Below are 14912 nucleotides of genomic sequence, written 5' to 3' on the forward strand. Positions count from 1 at the left end.
AACTGGTTGGGGGTGGAGAGGAAGGGAGACACTAGGGGGTGATGGGGATCAAGGCGGCGGACAACATATAGTGTGCGGATGTGTTCAAGGAATAGGAGAAGGTGGGGGAAGGGGACGAGGTCGTAGAGGATGCGCGTGGGGTACGGACGGCGGAAGCGGAAGGCGAGGCGGAGCGCATGGCGTTCGAGGATTTGGAGGATTTTATAGAACCGGGGAGGGGCGGAAATCCAAGCTACGCTGGCATAACAGAGGATGGGGCGCATACGGCTCTGCCAACGCCCTAACGCTTTACACTTCGTGTACGCGATGCTACCGCCATCTGTATATGTGTCTATCCCTATCCCAAGATGTGTGGCACCTCAGGATAAGACCTCTTCGGGAGCCTCGGCTTCTGCACCCGTTCCGAATGCGGGACGCACCATGAAGTAGCAAACGCACGGCAGGTATGAGACTGCGGGCGTTCTACCAGAGACAGCTGAGTCTCGGAAGCTGCAGCTGGTGGCAGCCTTCCGGAGACGCCGTGAAGAAGACGGCGGCGGTGCCCCGCCCTCCCCAGCGGCCGCGTCAGCAGCCTCTGCCGACCCCCACCACGCGCCGCCGCCGCCGCCGCCGCTGCCAGCAACAAGTAGTAAACACTGCCGCTCGGCAGTGTGCGTCGTGCGTGCCCGCCGCTAGGACAGCACACGCCGCAGCGCAGCGCAGGGCCCTATAGCCGTAGCGCGTAAGTCCAGTCTGCCTACCTGCGTACGTGCCTGGCTGTGCCGCCTCTGCCGATGCCGGCTTCGCTGCTGCCGCTGACGCCTCCACGCCTTGGCCGTCGCATCGTTCTCTCAACTATCGTCCTATGCTAGTCACAGGACTCCTCGGCAAAGTTTCGTCTTAGTGGTTGTTGTGCAGTGGTTATATTCGTGTGTGCAAGGCCAGTGGTTTGTCAGCAGACCACAATCTGCGGCGTTGCTTAGAATTCCCGATCTCGGCGTGTATAAATTGAATGAAGATCAAGTGTGTTACAGTGAGTTTATTGGTTTATTTGTTCAAAGTAAACAATGTCTCCATTAATGTTTATACGTCGGATGCACTGCTGGAATCAATAAACTCATTCCTGGATCTGGTGTTTTTTTTAGGAACAGTAGTCCAGAGTTTGCTTAACGATTTCTTTCCGATGTAAGCTTAATTGTATGATCTCCTGAGGATGGGAAATTAATTTGCCTAAACTAGTCAAGAAGTTAATTTAAAAAATTGTGCAGCGGACGACTGATCATCCCTATTCTTATAAAGATCATGAAGTGGAACGATCACATAGATCCAGTCGTGGGTAAATAAGGTAGGACCCTTCGGTTTGTTGCTAGAATATTAGTGAATTGTAATCGGTCTAGCAAGTAGATTGGTTACAAATCACTTGTATCCTGGAATGTTGCTCGGACGTATGGGGCACCTACCAAATGGTTCTGGTAGAGGATATTGAACCTATACAGGAAAAGGCGACACGAATAGTCACAGGTTTGTTTGACATGCGGAAGAGTGTCATACAGGTGTTGAAAGAACTAAACTGTCGCACTCTTGAACGTAGTCGTAAACTATTCCGAAAAATTCTGCTAACAAAGTTTCAAGAACCGGCTTTAAATGATAACTCTAGAAATGCACTAAAACCTCCTACATGTCGCACTCGTAAGGCTAGAATGGAACGGGAGAAAACTGTAATGGGATGTAGCGTCTGCCATACACAACGGTGTTTTTCAGAGTATACATGTAGCTGTAGACTGGATGTACGGCGGATATTTAGTGAAGTCGAAACCACGATAGTGCGAAATACATTAATAATAAAATACTCAAACTCAGGTGGCAGCAGTTTCATTAAAAAAATAAAAATTGTATTACCAACAATCTGTCTTTTTTACGGAAGCTTTGTCTGCATATTTGAAAAATGATCGATACAAGTGTGCAATTTAATATTGGTTACCACGACTTAACCGATGAATTGTGCTAAATTCGCTGTGTTTCAATTAAATCAACGTATTTAATTAAGAATTGACAATAACGAATCATTTATTCGTCACATAGTCTCTTAATGGAATAAAAAAAATAGGTTTTCAAGTACTCACGGCGTTGTCAGTATCCCATATGCGTCAGAGGAATCTGTGACACATGTTCATTCTGAGACCTTGCTTCCAATCCGTGATCTCTGTATTGTTTAAATGTAGGAATAGTTTGAGTGCCGGGAGTGTTCTTATGATTCTCAACTCGAAATGTGTGTCATGGTATATCAAAAAGGAAATGTCAGCAACAACTTTTCTTTACGGAAACTTTGCACGCATATTTTAAAAATGAGTCGATGTAATGATAGTACAGAATAAATTGCACCGAATGCTCTACGCAGTGATTGTAATCGCGTGCGATAGTGGTCAAGCTGCAAGCATCTGTTCTTCGTGCTCTTTTTGAGTTAACATCCATGCATCGTTAAGCTGTAAAAATAGTATGAAATTTGGATTACGTTACCCTGGTGTTCAGACAAATTTCTGTATCATGACTCACTGTTACCGTCATTTATTCAGAACTGGTTTCGCTGTTTTCATGTGTTTAGGCGTTTTTCGCAGCTCATTCGCGTTACTGGCATTTGTACATCCTCGTCAGTCTCGGACAATCTTAATTGATTTTGTGCAGTGGTTGTATCAAAGTATGAAATTGGTTTGTCAGTTTAATAACTGGTATATTTTCGGAACATATTACGCATTGCTGAAATTCGGTAATTGTTTAAAAGTTGACTGCATATCATGATTTTTAATTTGGCAGTAACTTGACAATACAAAACAGCCTTTCTGCTTCTGTTGACTAATATTCATCTTAACTTCAAAAAGCGCAACTGAGATGTGCCTCCATCAGCTTGTAATTATTTCCATGATGAACATATGTTAAACTTACAGAGCTACAAATTCTCATAAGTTGTCTTATTATCAATGAAAAGCGCAATGCAGTGGATGTTCTACAGGATTAAGTTATTTAGGTAACCAGTTTTCGGCTTACAAGGCCATTATCAGACTTTAACTTAGCATCCTCGTGAGAAAAGCTACAATATTTGTTAATAACTTTGGAAAATATGTTACTCGTCTAGAACGAGGCACGAACACGGAGAAAATGCCATCTTTGACAGTGCAGTGATAATACAATTAAAAAAGTAAGAATGTGAACAGTAAAAACATATAAAGGAAAAACGGTACCTATTGAACAATTTAAATTAAATTAATAATCCCATAGAAATAAAATTAGTATTTGACAAGATTGCTGAAGATACCTTAAAGAGGTATTAAGTATGACTGCACATGGCATGGAAAGTGATACAGAAAACAGAGTAAAGAACTCACGACTTGAAAAACAGAACATATGGAGTACAAGGCAATCACAATCAGATAGATAAATACAGGAAATTGGAGGAATCAAAAGGAGCAGACAGTGTGGGAAGCGCTGAAAAACTGAGGATTAAGTGAAGTATAAAATAGGGGACGTACTGAACTGCGTGTGGTTATTTGATATTCAATTAGGACTGTGGGCCAGATTTTTTTTTCCAGTGCTTTCAAGAAGCGACAGAAGAATCAGTTAACATAAACTGTCTTATCATAAAATAAGTGAGATATCAATATATACTAAGTACTTCAAAATAATCGCTTAAATACATACACATTCTACACTGCCAAATGTGGCCAAGACCGAGCGATGTGGCGGAGTGGTTAGCACACTGGACTCGCATTCGGGAGGACGACGGTTCAAACCCCCGTCCGGCCATTCTGATTTCCCTAAATCGCTCCAGGCAAATGTCGGGATGGTTCCATTGAAAGGATACGATCTACTTTCTTCCCCATCATTCCCTAATCCGATGACCTCGCTGTTTGGTCCCCTACCTCAAATCAACCAACCTACCAACCAACCAACGTGGCCAAGATATTGCATTTACTTTCGTCTAAGATGTATTGTGCTTGATATGAATTTGTTCCGAACTCTTCCCTCACTGACACTGAGTACGCAATGTCCTGGGAAGGCAATGTTAATAGCGACTTGCTTCCTCAGTGACCCTCGAAACTGCACATGTCAGCGCTTGGTTTCTGCAACTCGGTTAGATTAAGATCGGGTGAACTGTACGAGCCAAGCCATGGTCGTGAATTCATTCCAGTGTTAAGTCACACCAATGCCCAAGAAAAGGAAACCCTCTGAATTACAGATCAATATCGTTATATAGTATTTTGGAGCATAACTACGTTCAAATACTATGAATTGTCTCGTAGAGAACGATTTATTTACAAGCAGCCAACACGAATTCAGAACATACCATTGTTGTGAAACGCAAGCAGCCCCTTACTCTCCTGCGAAGCGACGAATGCTAACGACAGGGGACGTCAAATTGATTCCATATATTTAGATTTCCAGAAGGTTTTTGACGCCGTTCATCACAAGCGAATTCTAATCAAATTACGTGCCTGTGAAGTATCATTCAGTTGTGCTACTGGGATTTGTGATTTTCTGTCAGAAAGACCGCAGTTCGTAGTAACTGACGTAAAGTCATCGAGTAAAACAGAAGTAATCTCTGGCGCTGCGGAAGGAAGTGTTATGGGCCCTCTGCTGTTCCTGATCTACATAAATGATGTAGGAGCCAATGTGAGCCGCCCTCTTAGGTTATTTGCAGATGATGGTGTCATTTACCGGCTTGCAAATTCATCAGATGATCAAAACCAAATGAAAACGATTAAGACAAGATATTTGTACGGTGCGAAAACAGATTGATGTCTCTAAATACTGAAAAACGTGAAGTCATCCACATGAGTAATAAAATGAATCGGTTACATCACGCAAATCTAAAGCCTGTGAAAGCAACTAATTATTTAGGAATTAAAATTGCGAATAACTGAAATTGGAACGATCAAGTAGACAGTGTTGTGGGAAAGCGAACCAACTACTGCGATTTATTGGCAGAACGCTGAGGAAATGCAGCAGATCTACTAAAGACACTGCTCACACTACTTTCTGGAGGACTGGTGCGTGGTGTGGATTCCGCATCGGGTGTGACTGACGGACAACATCGAAATAGTTCAGAGAATGTGAGCCCGTTTTGTATTATCGCAAAATAGGGGAGAGAGAGGCACGGGTATTAAACGCCAATTGGGGCGATAGTCATTAAAACAAAGGAATTTTCCGTTGCGGTAGAAATTTCAATCACCAATTTTCTCCTCCGGAGGCGAAACTATTTTTTTGGCGGCCACGTAAGAAATTATCATCATAATAAAATAAGAGAAATCGGAGCTCACACGGGTCGTAAGTGTTCGTTTTGCCATTGCGCTGTTCAAGAGTGGAAAGAGAGAAATAGTTTGAAGGTTGGAGAGAAATTCCACCTTATGCCAAACACTTTTGTGGTTTTTTTACCTAGACATATTTCAGCATTCTTTCCGCTATCTTCAGTGGGTTTATTTGTTTATTTTCCTTCTGCAAAATTGTTGTACATCTTAACCCTTAAAGAAACTTTTCGTAAAAAATATTTACATTTGTAAAATAGTCGATTATTATCAAATATTTCATATTGGTTTGCATACGGTACTGAGAACGCTGTACTTCATGCAGAGCAATGTAAAATATTTGACATGAATCGCTGATTTTATAAATGTAAATATTTTCTGCGAAAAGTTTTTTTACAGGTCAACGTGTAACAACAATTTTTCAGAAGGAAAAGAAACAAATAAATCCACAGAAGTTAGTACAAAAGTACTGAAATATCTCTGAGTGAAAACAAAGCTATAAAGGTGGCTTGCGTAAGGCAGAATTCGTCTCCAATTTTCTTATCAAGCACGGAAACAAGAAGAACTGCAACATTGACAAGATGATTGTAGCTTGAAGGTAGTTCGACGAACCCTCTGTCAGGCACTTTATTGTAAATTGCAGAGTAATCTTGTAGATGTACACGTAGCAACAGAATGGTAGGGATTCATTTCTGGATCACGCAGTAATGCTCTTAAATATTCCGATATTTCGAACTGATTCCAAGCCGTTTTCGTTTCCGTGTGTTAACAGCGTTGTTTGGGGATTCTAAGAGTATGCGTCAGTTTGACTAATGTGACCAGGGCGCCTCCCACGTCAAATATTATGCATACTGTTATCAAGTATGATATCAATGTGGTTTGCGCCGTTGTAGTTCCGTTAGTGTGATTCCTCTTTTAATTATACCAGCATGTTTTTGACAGCAACCTCGAAAGAGCATGCAGAGATATTCCAATTGTCAGCACGTTCCGCTTCCTTGATAAAAAGGCGTCAACTATAGCACGTCTATATAAAGGAAGAAAAAACTGAGCTACAGAACTATTAAAACGCTAATACTGCACGCACGCCTCTTTGTCGTAAATTATTATTATTATTATTGTTATTATTATTATCATCATCCGGTACCTACATCCCATTGATTACTGCCATTTGTAAATTGGTGCAAAAAAGAGTCCAGCATAAGCAATTTTTCCAACAATCCAACGTGAGCGAAATACAGTTTTGACTTTTTGGCCTGAACAGCTTCCTTGCAAAGGAATTCTACATTGCGACAGCACTCCTCGACGCTTTTGGAACTCCCCAGTGCAAGTTCTTGTCGCCATTGCCAGATTATTCTCTCGTACACGAAGTCGAGGTAAACGAGTAAAAAGAGGAGAAGTTCGTGGGCTCAGTTAGATTTTTTGTCATCTTCTCGTTGCAATTTGATGCAATACTGCAACAGTTTTTGCAGGTTGCATCCGTGATGTTTACAGATACTGAGAAAATAGTGACGTAGGACAGGTTCTAAAACCAAAACGACATAGTTCGTTCATCAAAAATTTTGAATAGAACCGTCGTTGTGCCGTATACACTGTCTCTGTCGCGCTGAAACAACGTATAACTATATTTTATTTTAATATCCCTTCACTTTTCATGTTCACCTTGAGCACCAAAAGTTTGTTAGCAGAAAAGAAAACGTTTATAGTCAGAAACGCAACTCTCACCGCATTCAGTCGTTAATTTATTGTGGGGTCGTGTTGTTGACTAGTAACTGATACGCACTCAAAAGCTCATCCTTTCACCCTCAGGTATCTGATCGTAATAACTAAAAGTGATGAAAATCGTTCATAATGCTTATAGGAAAGATCATATCAATTCTAACAAGCGACTGCATTTATTGGCACTACAAGGAGTTTTCCCTCTGTTTCATAGTTTCAAGCGCTGGTTAAAGAGACCGCTCACGTAAAGCGGGAATTATACGTTGCTTCAGTGGGCAGAGAGATTGTATACGCCACCGCGACGGTTCTATTCACAATATTTTGCTGAACCAACTATGTCGTTTTGGTTTTAGAACCTGACGTACAGACCCATTACGGCCACGTAATGGAGCTTCGAGTCCCGGTCCGGCACAGAGTTTTACCTGTCACTAACAAACTGTGCGGATGAAGTCTATTGTATTCGCACTTGCGAATACATATCTTCTATACAGTATCTAATTGAGAACAACGTGACGATAATCTCCTGTATTTCTCCTTTCACTGCACTCTCCGGGAGGACGACGGTTCAATCCCGTCTCCGGCCACCCTGATTTAGGTTTTCCGTGATTTCCCTAAATCGTTTCAGGCAAATGCCGGGATGGTTCCTTTGAAAGGGCACTGCCGATTTCCTTCCCAATCCTTCCCTATCCCGAGCTTTCGCTCCGTCTCTAATGACCTCGTTGTCGACGGGACGTTAAACACTAACCACCACTGCACACTCGTCCAGCCGTTAATGATCGTTTTAAAAATGCGAGCTGTTACTACTCCTACAAGAACCCCCCCCCCCCCCCCCCCCCCCGTGTCCTCTATATCTTCATCCAATCTAGCTACAAAGCTAACGGCAGGCTTCACAGTCACACAGTGCTGTAACACAAGAGCGGTTTTTTTTAGTTTATACTTTTTTTCTTATGAAAGTTACTCCAAGACATTATGGCAGAATACCAGTTAATCATCCAGTACTGTTTATTAAATATGTGGATCGCAGGTATGTTTTATGGTTTCTGGTGCCATCGTTCCCACCTGGCACCTGCCGTGTGTGTTCCAAGCCTACAGTATATCGGTGAGGCTCTGCCCTTCCTTTTGCTCCACTTTTTTAACAAAGCATACCTGATATCAATCTTGGTGAGTTTAGTTGTGGGGTTCATACAGTTCAAACAAATCAGACGTATGCGTCAGTCGTACGATGGCACTTCATGTGACTCTGAGGGCACTGCAGTCGTAACAGGCCAATATTTTCTGATCCCTTAGCAATACGCTCACGTACTGTACAGTTTATCTTCGTGTTCGCAGGTAGAGGCGTTAAATCCTTCCCAGAACACTGCTCGGGCCGCCATGAAGTAATTCGTATCGTTTCCCCTATAAACACTAACACAGACCGTGTCCCACATCCACAATTTGCTCTGCAGCTTTGTAATGTTTGCAATTTCACTTTAACGGACAAATGAAAATGGTGTTTTTCAACGTATTGTTGTTTAGTAACGTTTCGGTTTCCGAATTTTATGAAGCAGTTTCGGTTTCCGGAATTTATGAAGAAGTTTCGACTACTGAAATTTATGAAGCAGTTCTGAAGCCGAACCATTCGACTGGACTCGTTTCTGTCAAGACATTTTCTTCTGGTAATTACTGTTCGACGGAAAATTGTTTGAACTATCAAAACAAACATATCGTTAGGTAGGTCATGTGAAACGAGAGGTCCCGTGGTTTTTCATTGTTGAATTAAACCTAATAAGGTATATAATTCCTTACTTCCAGTAGCGTCATGTTTTCTTTGCTGTATGGGAAATATCACTTTCTTTATTTTACTTTTTGTTACAAAGCAAACATAAAAATGAAGAACTTAAAGGGAAGGAGAAAACGAAATAAACTACCCAGACACAGATGATAACTAATGTTATTTCAGTGATTACAGACTCGAGTCAAACTTAACAAAAAATTGGCGGTGTGAGACACTACTTGCAAGTATGATGCTACACCCCCGTCTAGCTTGGATGCATACACGGGTTAGGTTGCGAAGGGAATCATAAGGCTCATAGTATCCTCTTTTCAGGCAAACTGAACCACAACTATTGTAACTGGCCTTTGATACCCTGGTGCTGTCACTGGGAGAGAATTGACATCCGAGCTGGTCCCATACATGTTCTATCGGGAAACTTACATCACGATACTGTCACATGTTGTTTACGCTGAGCCGGCCGGTGTGGCCGAGTGGTTCTAGGCACTTCAGTCTGGAAACGCGTGGCCGCTACTGTCACAGGTTCGAATCCTGCCTCGGGCATGGATGTTTGTTATGTCCGTAGGTTAGTTAGGTTTAAGTAGTTCTAAGTTATAGGGGACTGATGACCACAGATGTTAAGTCCCATAGTGCTAAGAGCCATTTGAACCTTTTTTCCATTTCATGGCACCGCTCAAAACGCAGCCGGTTATGTTGTTGTGTTAAGGGCAGCCTGCACAAGAGACGGTACTTCTCTAGTGCGGCTGCTGTTACTCACCTTCCAATGGTGCGGAATGAAGCAGAATACTGAAGGAAGTGCATTACTTGTTCTCGAATGACAAGTGCAGATATCAAGGGTTTACAGCGTACACAGTGCACAATACGTCTGTTATCCGTCGCGGTCATCAGATAAGGTCGACTGAAATGGTGACGCCGAGTATGCCTTCCCCCACTTGCACTCCATCATCAGGCCACTGTCATATCCGAGTGTCCAACAATTATTGCACAATTCGACAAGGCGGTCAAATGGAGATTCACGAGGAAGACCTTTTAAAACTCTGCCTTGTGCCGGTAAGCCTGTCTCATACGAGTAGCCGCCATTTCCACGTCCTTCACGATGAGCACTCAACATTTGACGCCGTTCAGACCCTTACATACCGCGCTAGGGCATGTAACAATGCAAAATACGAACAACACTATTTGTCACAGAGAACTACAGCTCTGAACACACACTTACCCGCCAAAGACATGTACCTATACCATCATACATTGCCATTCCACTATATCTTGGGCCGCGCGGGATTAGCCGAGCGGTCTCCGGCGCTGCAGTCACGAACTGTGCGGCTAGTCCCGGTGGAGGTTCGAGTCCTCCCTCGGGCATGGTGTCTGTCCTTAGGATAATTTAGGTTTAGTAGTGTGTAATGTGTACAGGCTCTTCCTGAAGGGAATATGCGTCATGTTAAAGCAGCGCTGCTTCCTGAGTCCCGCTGTGCTGGAAAAAATTAACAAAGGCTAAGCGGGGTGACTAAGCTGAAGATGAAGAAGGTGGAATGGACTGATGGATTGAACGGCACTAAAATGGGAAAGACTGAAGCTGTATTATCAAGATTAGATAAGACTTTAATGAGTAACGGTTCCGCAAGACCAGCTTTCGCCGGGTACAGAGACACTAGGTTCTAAATAATATTTTAAGTTAAAAACACGTTCAGCCCTCTATATTTTGTATGTAATTGATTTATGCGACCAATTTCGGCATTTTATTACGCCATCTTCAGGTCCCCTGTCCAACTTTTAGGACTGGATTCCTCCTAAACGTCGGTCGCGGCTAATTCGCACAGCAGTAGCAGACAAACTGCTCGAGATTCGGGAATCTCAAAAACGTCGCGGTGTTGAGAATACTACACCAACATCGATTGCACCCGTACCATATTTCTATGCACCAGGAAGTGCATGCGACGACTTTGAACGTCGTGTTCAGTTCTGTCACTGGGCACATGAGAAATTACGGGAAGATTACAGATTTTTTGCACGCGTTATATTTAGAAACGAAGCGTCATTCACCAACAGGGGTAACGTACACCGGCATAATGTGCACTATTGGGCAACAGAAAATCTACGGTGCCTGCTACAAGTGGAACATCAGCGACCTTGGTGGGTTAATGTATGGTGCGGCATTATGGGAGGAAGGATAATTGGCCTCCATTTTATCGATGGCAACCTAAATGGTGCAATGTATGCTGATTTCCTACGTAATGTTCTATAGATGTTACTACAAGACGTTTCACTGCATGGCAGAATGGCGATGTACTTCCAAGATGATGGATGTCCGATACACAGCTCGCTTGCGTTTGAAGCGGTATTGAATAGTATATTTCATGACAGGTGGATAGGTCGTCGAAGCACCATACCATGGCCCGCACGTTCACCGGATCTGACGTCCCCGGATTTCTTTCTGTGGGGAAAGTTGAAGGATATTTGCTATCGTGATCCACCGACAACGCCTGACAACATGCGGCCGCGCATTATCAATGCATGTGCGAACATTACGGAAGGCGAACTTCTCGCTGTTGAGAGGAATGTCGTTACACGTATTGCCAAATGCATTGAGGTTGACGGACATTATTTTCAGCATTTTTTGGAAAATGTGGTATTTATAGATAATCACGCTGTAACAGCATTCGTTCTTAAAAGTAATTAGTTCACAAAGGTACATGTATCACATTGGAACAACCGAAATAAAATCTTCAAACGTACCTACGTTATGTATTTTGATTTAAAAAAACTACATGTTACCAACTGTTCGCCTAAAATTGTGAGCCATATGTTTGTGACTATTTCAGCGCCATCTATCATAAAGCGAAAAAAGTGGTCTAGCTAAAACATGCATATTTGTTTACGTACTACACGAATATGTAATAAAAGATGGGGGGGGGGGGGTCCTACGTTAAAAAAAAACGCAGTTGATATCCGTTTGACGTATGACAGCGCCATCTAGCGGGTCAACCATAGCGCCATCTGGTTTCCCCCTTCAAGCGAGACAAGTTTCGCTCTTTGTAGTTTTTTCATTTGTAGCTTATTTCGTGAGATATTTGGCCCGGTCATTATCAATGGACCACGTGCATATCGCTATCCCAGGACTTTTGTCTTCTCAGTGTACTGCAGTATTCAGTAGGAAGAAATGTATCGCAGGAACTGGAAACGCAAAGAACCTACTGATACAGCAGAAAACTGATACTGAAGTTTTTTCTTTACGTCTTTGCATTGGATGACAATTAAGAAATGAAAAAGGAAACGCGTCATTTGGAAAGTAATGCGGCTTTAGACTGTTTGTTGTTATAAGTTTTTAGTTATGGCGTACAAGAAAGAATGAATCATTTGTGTTCCTTTTACTTCACTGTAATGTCATATAGACGTCTGAAAATTAGCAGTTACGTGGTTAAGCAACCACGTTAAAGTGTTTCCATTATTTTTGTTGTGCAAGTGCATAATTTCCTGTTAGAGACACGTCTTAACCGTCACTGTTTACGTGTAAGTTTTTTTCTTTACTGCCGAGTAGACTGCTTGTAACAGGTGGGAAACACATGCCTGCCTCCGAGAGACTCTGTGAAGGAAACCGGACCCCACCAGTGCGGACTCCCCAGTGCGGCTGTTACCTGTCCACGCGCAGACGAGGCCTGTCAAACGCGCTAACGGCGTGTCGGCGCCAGCCGCAGTCATTATGACGTAGGAAAGCGCCGGCACGGACAACAGCCGCCGGTTGCGTCGTTTCGAATTTTCCCGTTCGAAATGGACCTCGTCTCATTATTTCTCAACCGACCATCTATTTCTGTGCCCGCGGCGCCAGCGCGACCTGCACCCACTAATGAGGCAGCCTCCGGTATATGTTACGACGCCGTTTGTTTTCGTGTTACGCGTATGTAAGTGATCCGTCTGCAGGCATAACATTGCGAAAGCTCCGCGCTGCGCTGACGTTCCGTAGGGGTTTAAAAGGTTTGTACCATGCGTGTCATATTGAGCACGGTGGTAGCTGCAATGAAAATAGTGCTAGCCAGACGAGTTAGACACACTCTTCTTGTTTTCTTCTGAATGATTTGATGCGGTCAACCACGATTTCGGATCTTTCACAAAGTGGTAGTGAATTATTTGATTAAAATGTTTCAGCACCCTCTAAAGTATCGGGTGATCAAAAAGTCAGTATAAATTTGAAAACTTAATAAACCACGGAATAATGTAGATAGAGAGGTAAAAATTGACACATGCTTGGAATGACATGGGGTTTTATTGGAACAAAAAAATATAAACCCCATACTGCTAGATGCGTGAAAGATCTCTTGCGCGCGTCGTTTGGTGATGATCGTGTGCTCAACCGCCACTTTCGTCATGTTTGGCCTCCCAGGTCTCCAGACCTCAGTCCGTGCGATTCTTGGCTTTGGGGTTACCTGAAGTCGCAAGTGTATCGTGATCGACCGCCGTCTCTAGTGATGCTGAAAGACAACATCCGACGCCCATGCCTCACCATAACTCCGGACATGCTTTATATCTACATTTACATCCATACTCCGCAAGCCACCTGACAGTGTGTGGCGGAGGGTTCCCTGAGTACCTCTATCGGTTCTCTCTTCTATTCCAGTCTCGTATTGTTCGTGGAAAGAAGGATTGTCGGTATGCTTCTGTGTGGGCTCTAATCTCTTTGGTTTTATCCTCATGGTCTCTTTGCGAGATATACGTAGGAGGGAGCAATATACTGCTTGACTCTACGGTGAAGGTATGTTCTCGAAACTTTAACAAAAGCCCGTAACGAGCTACTGAGCGTCCCTCCTGCAGAGTCTTCCACTGGAGTTTATCTATCATCTCCAAAACGCTTTCGCGAGTACTAAGTGATCCTGTAACGAAGCGCGCTGCTTTCCGTTGGATGTTCTCTATCTCTTCTATCAACCCTATCTGGTACGGATACCACACTGCTGGGCAGTATTCAAGCAGTGGGCGAACAAGCGCACTGTAACCTACTTCCTTTGTTTTCGGATTGCATTTCCTTAGGATTCTTCCAATGAATCTCAGTCTGGCATCTGCTTTACCAACGATCAACTTTATATGATCATTCCATTTTAAATCACTCCTAATGCGTAGTCCCAGATAATTTATGGAATTAACTGCTTCCAGTTGCTGACCTGATACTTTGTAGCTAAATGATAAGGGATCTGTGATTTTTGAGTTTCTCCCGGCGTATTTGATAATCAAAATATCCACGGGTGTACTGCCGGTCTATAGTGTCCAACGGGCACAATATTTCGGCGATCAAACATGTCGCCATCATCAGGTGAACTGACTGACTGAGCTCCTGTGAACGCGCCGGCACGGAGATCCGTACGCTATGGCTGCTCAGGGGGAACTGGGTTCGGTCGCGGCGGCGGCCGATTTAAATACCCTCAGCCCGCGGCGCGCTCTCTCCACCGTCCGCGCCCCGCGCCACGGTAGCGCGGTGGAACAGATTGCGACGGCGTCTGAGATGACGTCGGTGTGATGGCTCTGTCCGCCGTGGTCGTCACAACTATGCGTTTGCTCGATTTACTCTTGATTAACCCAATCGCTGGTTCCCAAGCCTTGCTAAGATTATAGCCACAGTAACGGTTTATGAGATCGTCATTGGTGCGAATTTCGATGGCCTCTCTAACAACGCTGTCCCAGTATCTCGACGTCTGTACCAGAATCCTCGTGCGGTCATACTCCATAGCGTGATTTTCCGACAAACAATGTTCAGCGACCGCCGACTTGCTCGGATACATCAGTCGAGTGTGCCTCTGGTGTTCACGGCATCGATCCTCGACGGTACGCATCGTCTGACCAATATACGACTTGCCACATTGACACGGAATCTGGTACATGCCGGCCTTCCTCAAACCGAGGTCATCTTTGGCGCTCCCAACCAGTGCACGAGTTTTATTCGGAGGACAAAACACAGTTCCGACCCGGTGTTTCTTCAGAATGCGGGCGATTTTCCCCGAGAGTGCGCATGTGTATAGAATAAATGCAGTGCCTATTTCCTCCTCGTGACTTCATCCATCTCAACAGGTTGTGATGCAGTGGTCGGGCGGAGAGCACGTTGGATCTGCCACTCTGAGTACCTATTTTTTCGAAATACAGTTCTCAGATGTTCCAATTCCTGGGGTAGA

General features: G+C 43.7%; 1 protein-coding gene across 8 annotated transcripts in view; it reads left to right on the forward strand.

The window, feature by feature from the left end:
- LOC126355206 (rho-related BTB domain-containing protein 1) overlaps positions 1-14912 on the forward strand; it is a 1271465-nt gene that overhangs the window by 747451 nt on the left and 509102 nt on the right. Inside the window, exon 1 of one of the 8 annotated variants that reach the window (XM_050005445.1) lies at positions 630-721. The exons of 6 other annotated variants lie outside the window; for them this stretch is intronic. The gene's annotated coding sequence lies outside the window, so the exon portion shown is untranslated. Of the gene's footprint in view, positions 1-629; positions 722-14912 lie in introns of those variants that run through there. One more of the 8 variants, XM_050005441.1, reaches the window with a different exon arrangement.

This window comes from Schistocerca gregaria, chromosome 3 (assembly GCF_023897955.1).
Source record: "Schistocerca gregaria isolate iqSchGreg1 chromosome 3, iqSchGreg1.2, whole genome shotgun sequence".
NCBI lineage: Eukaryota > Metazoa > Arthropoda > Insecta > Orthoptera > Acrididae > Schistocerca > Schistocerca gregaria.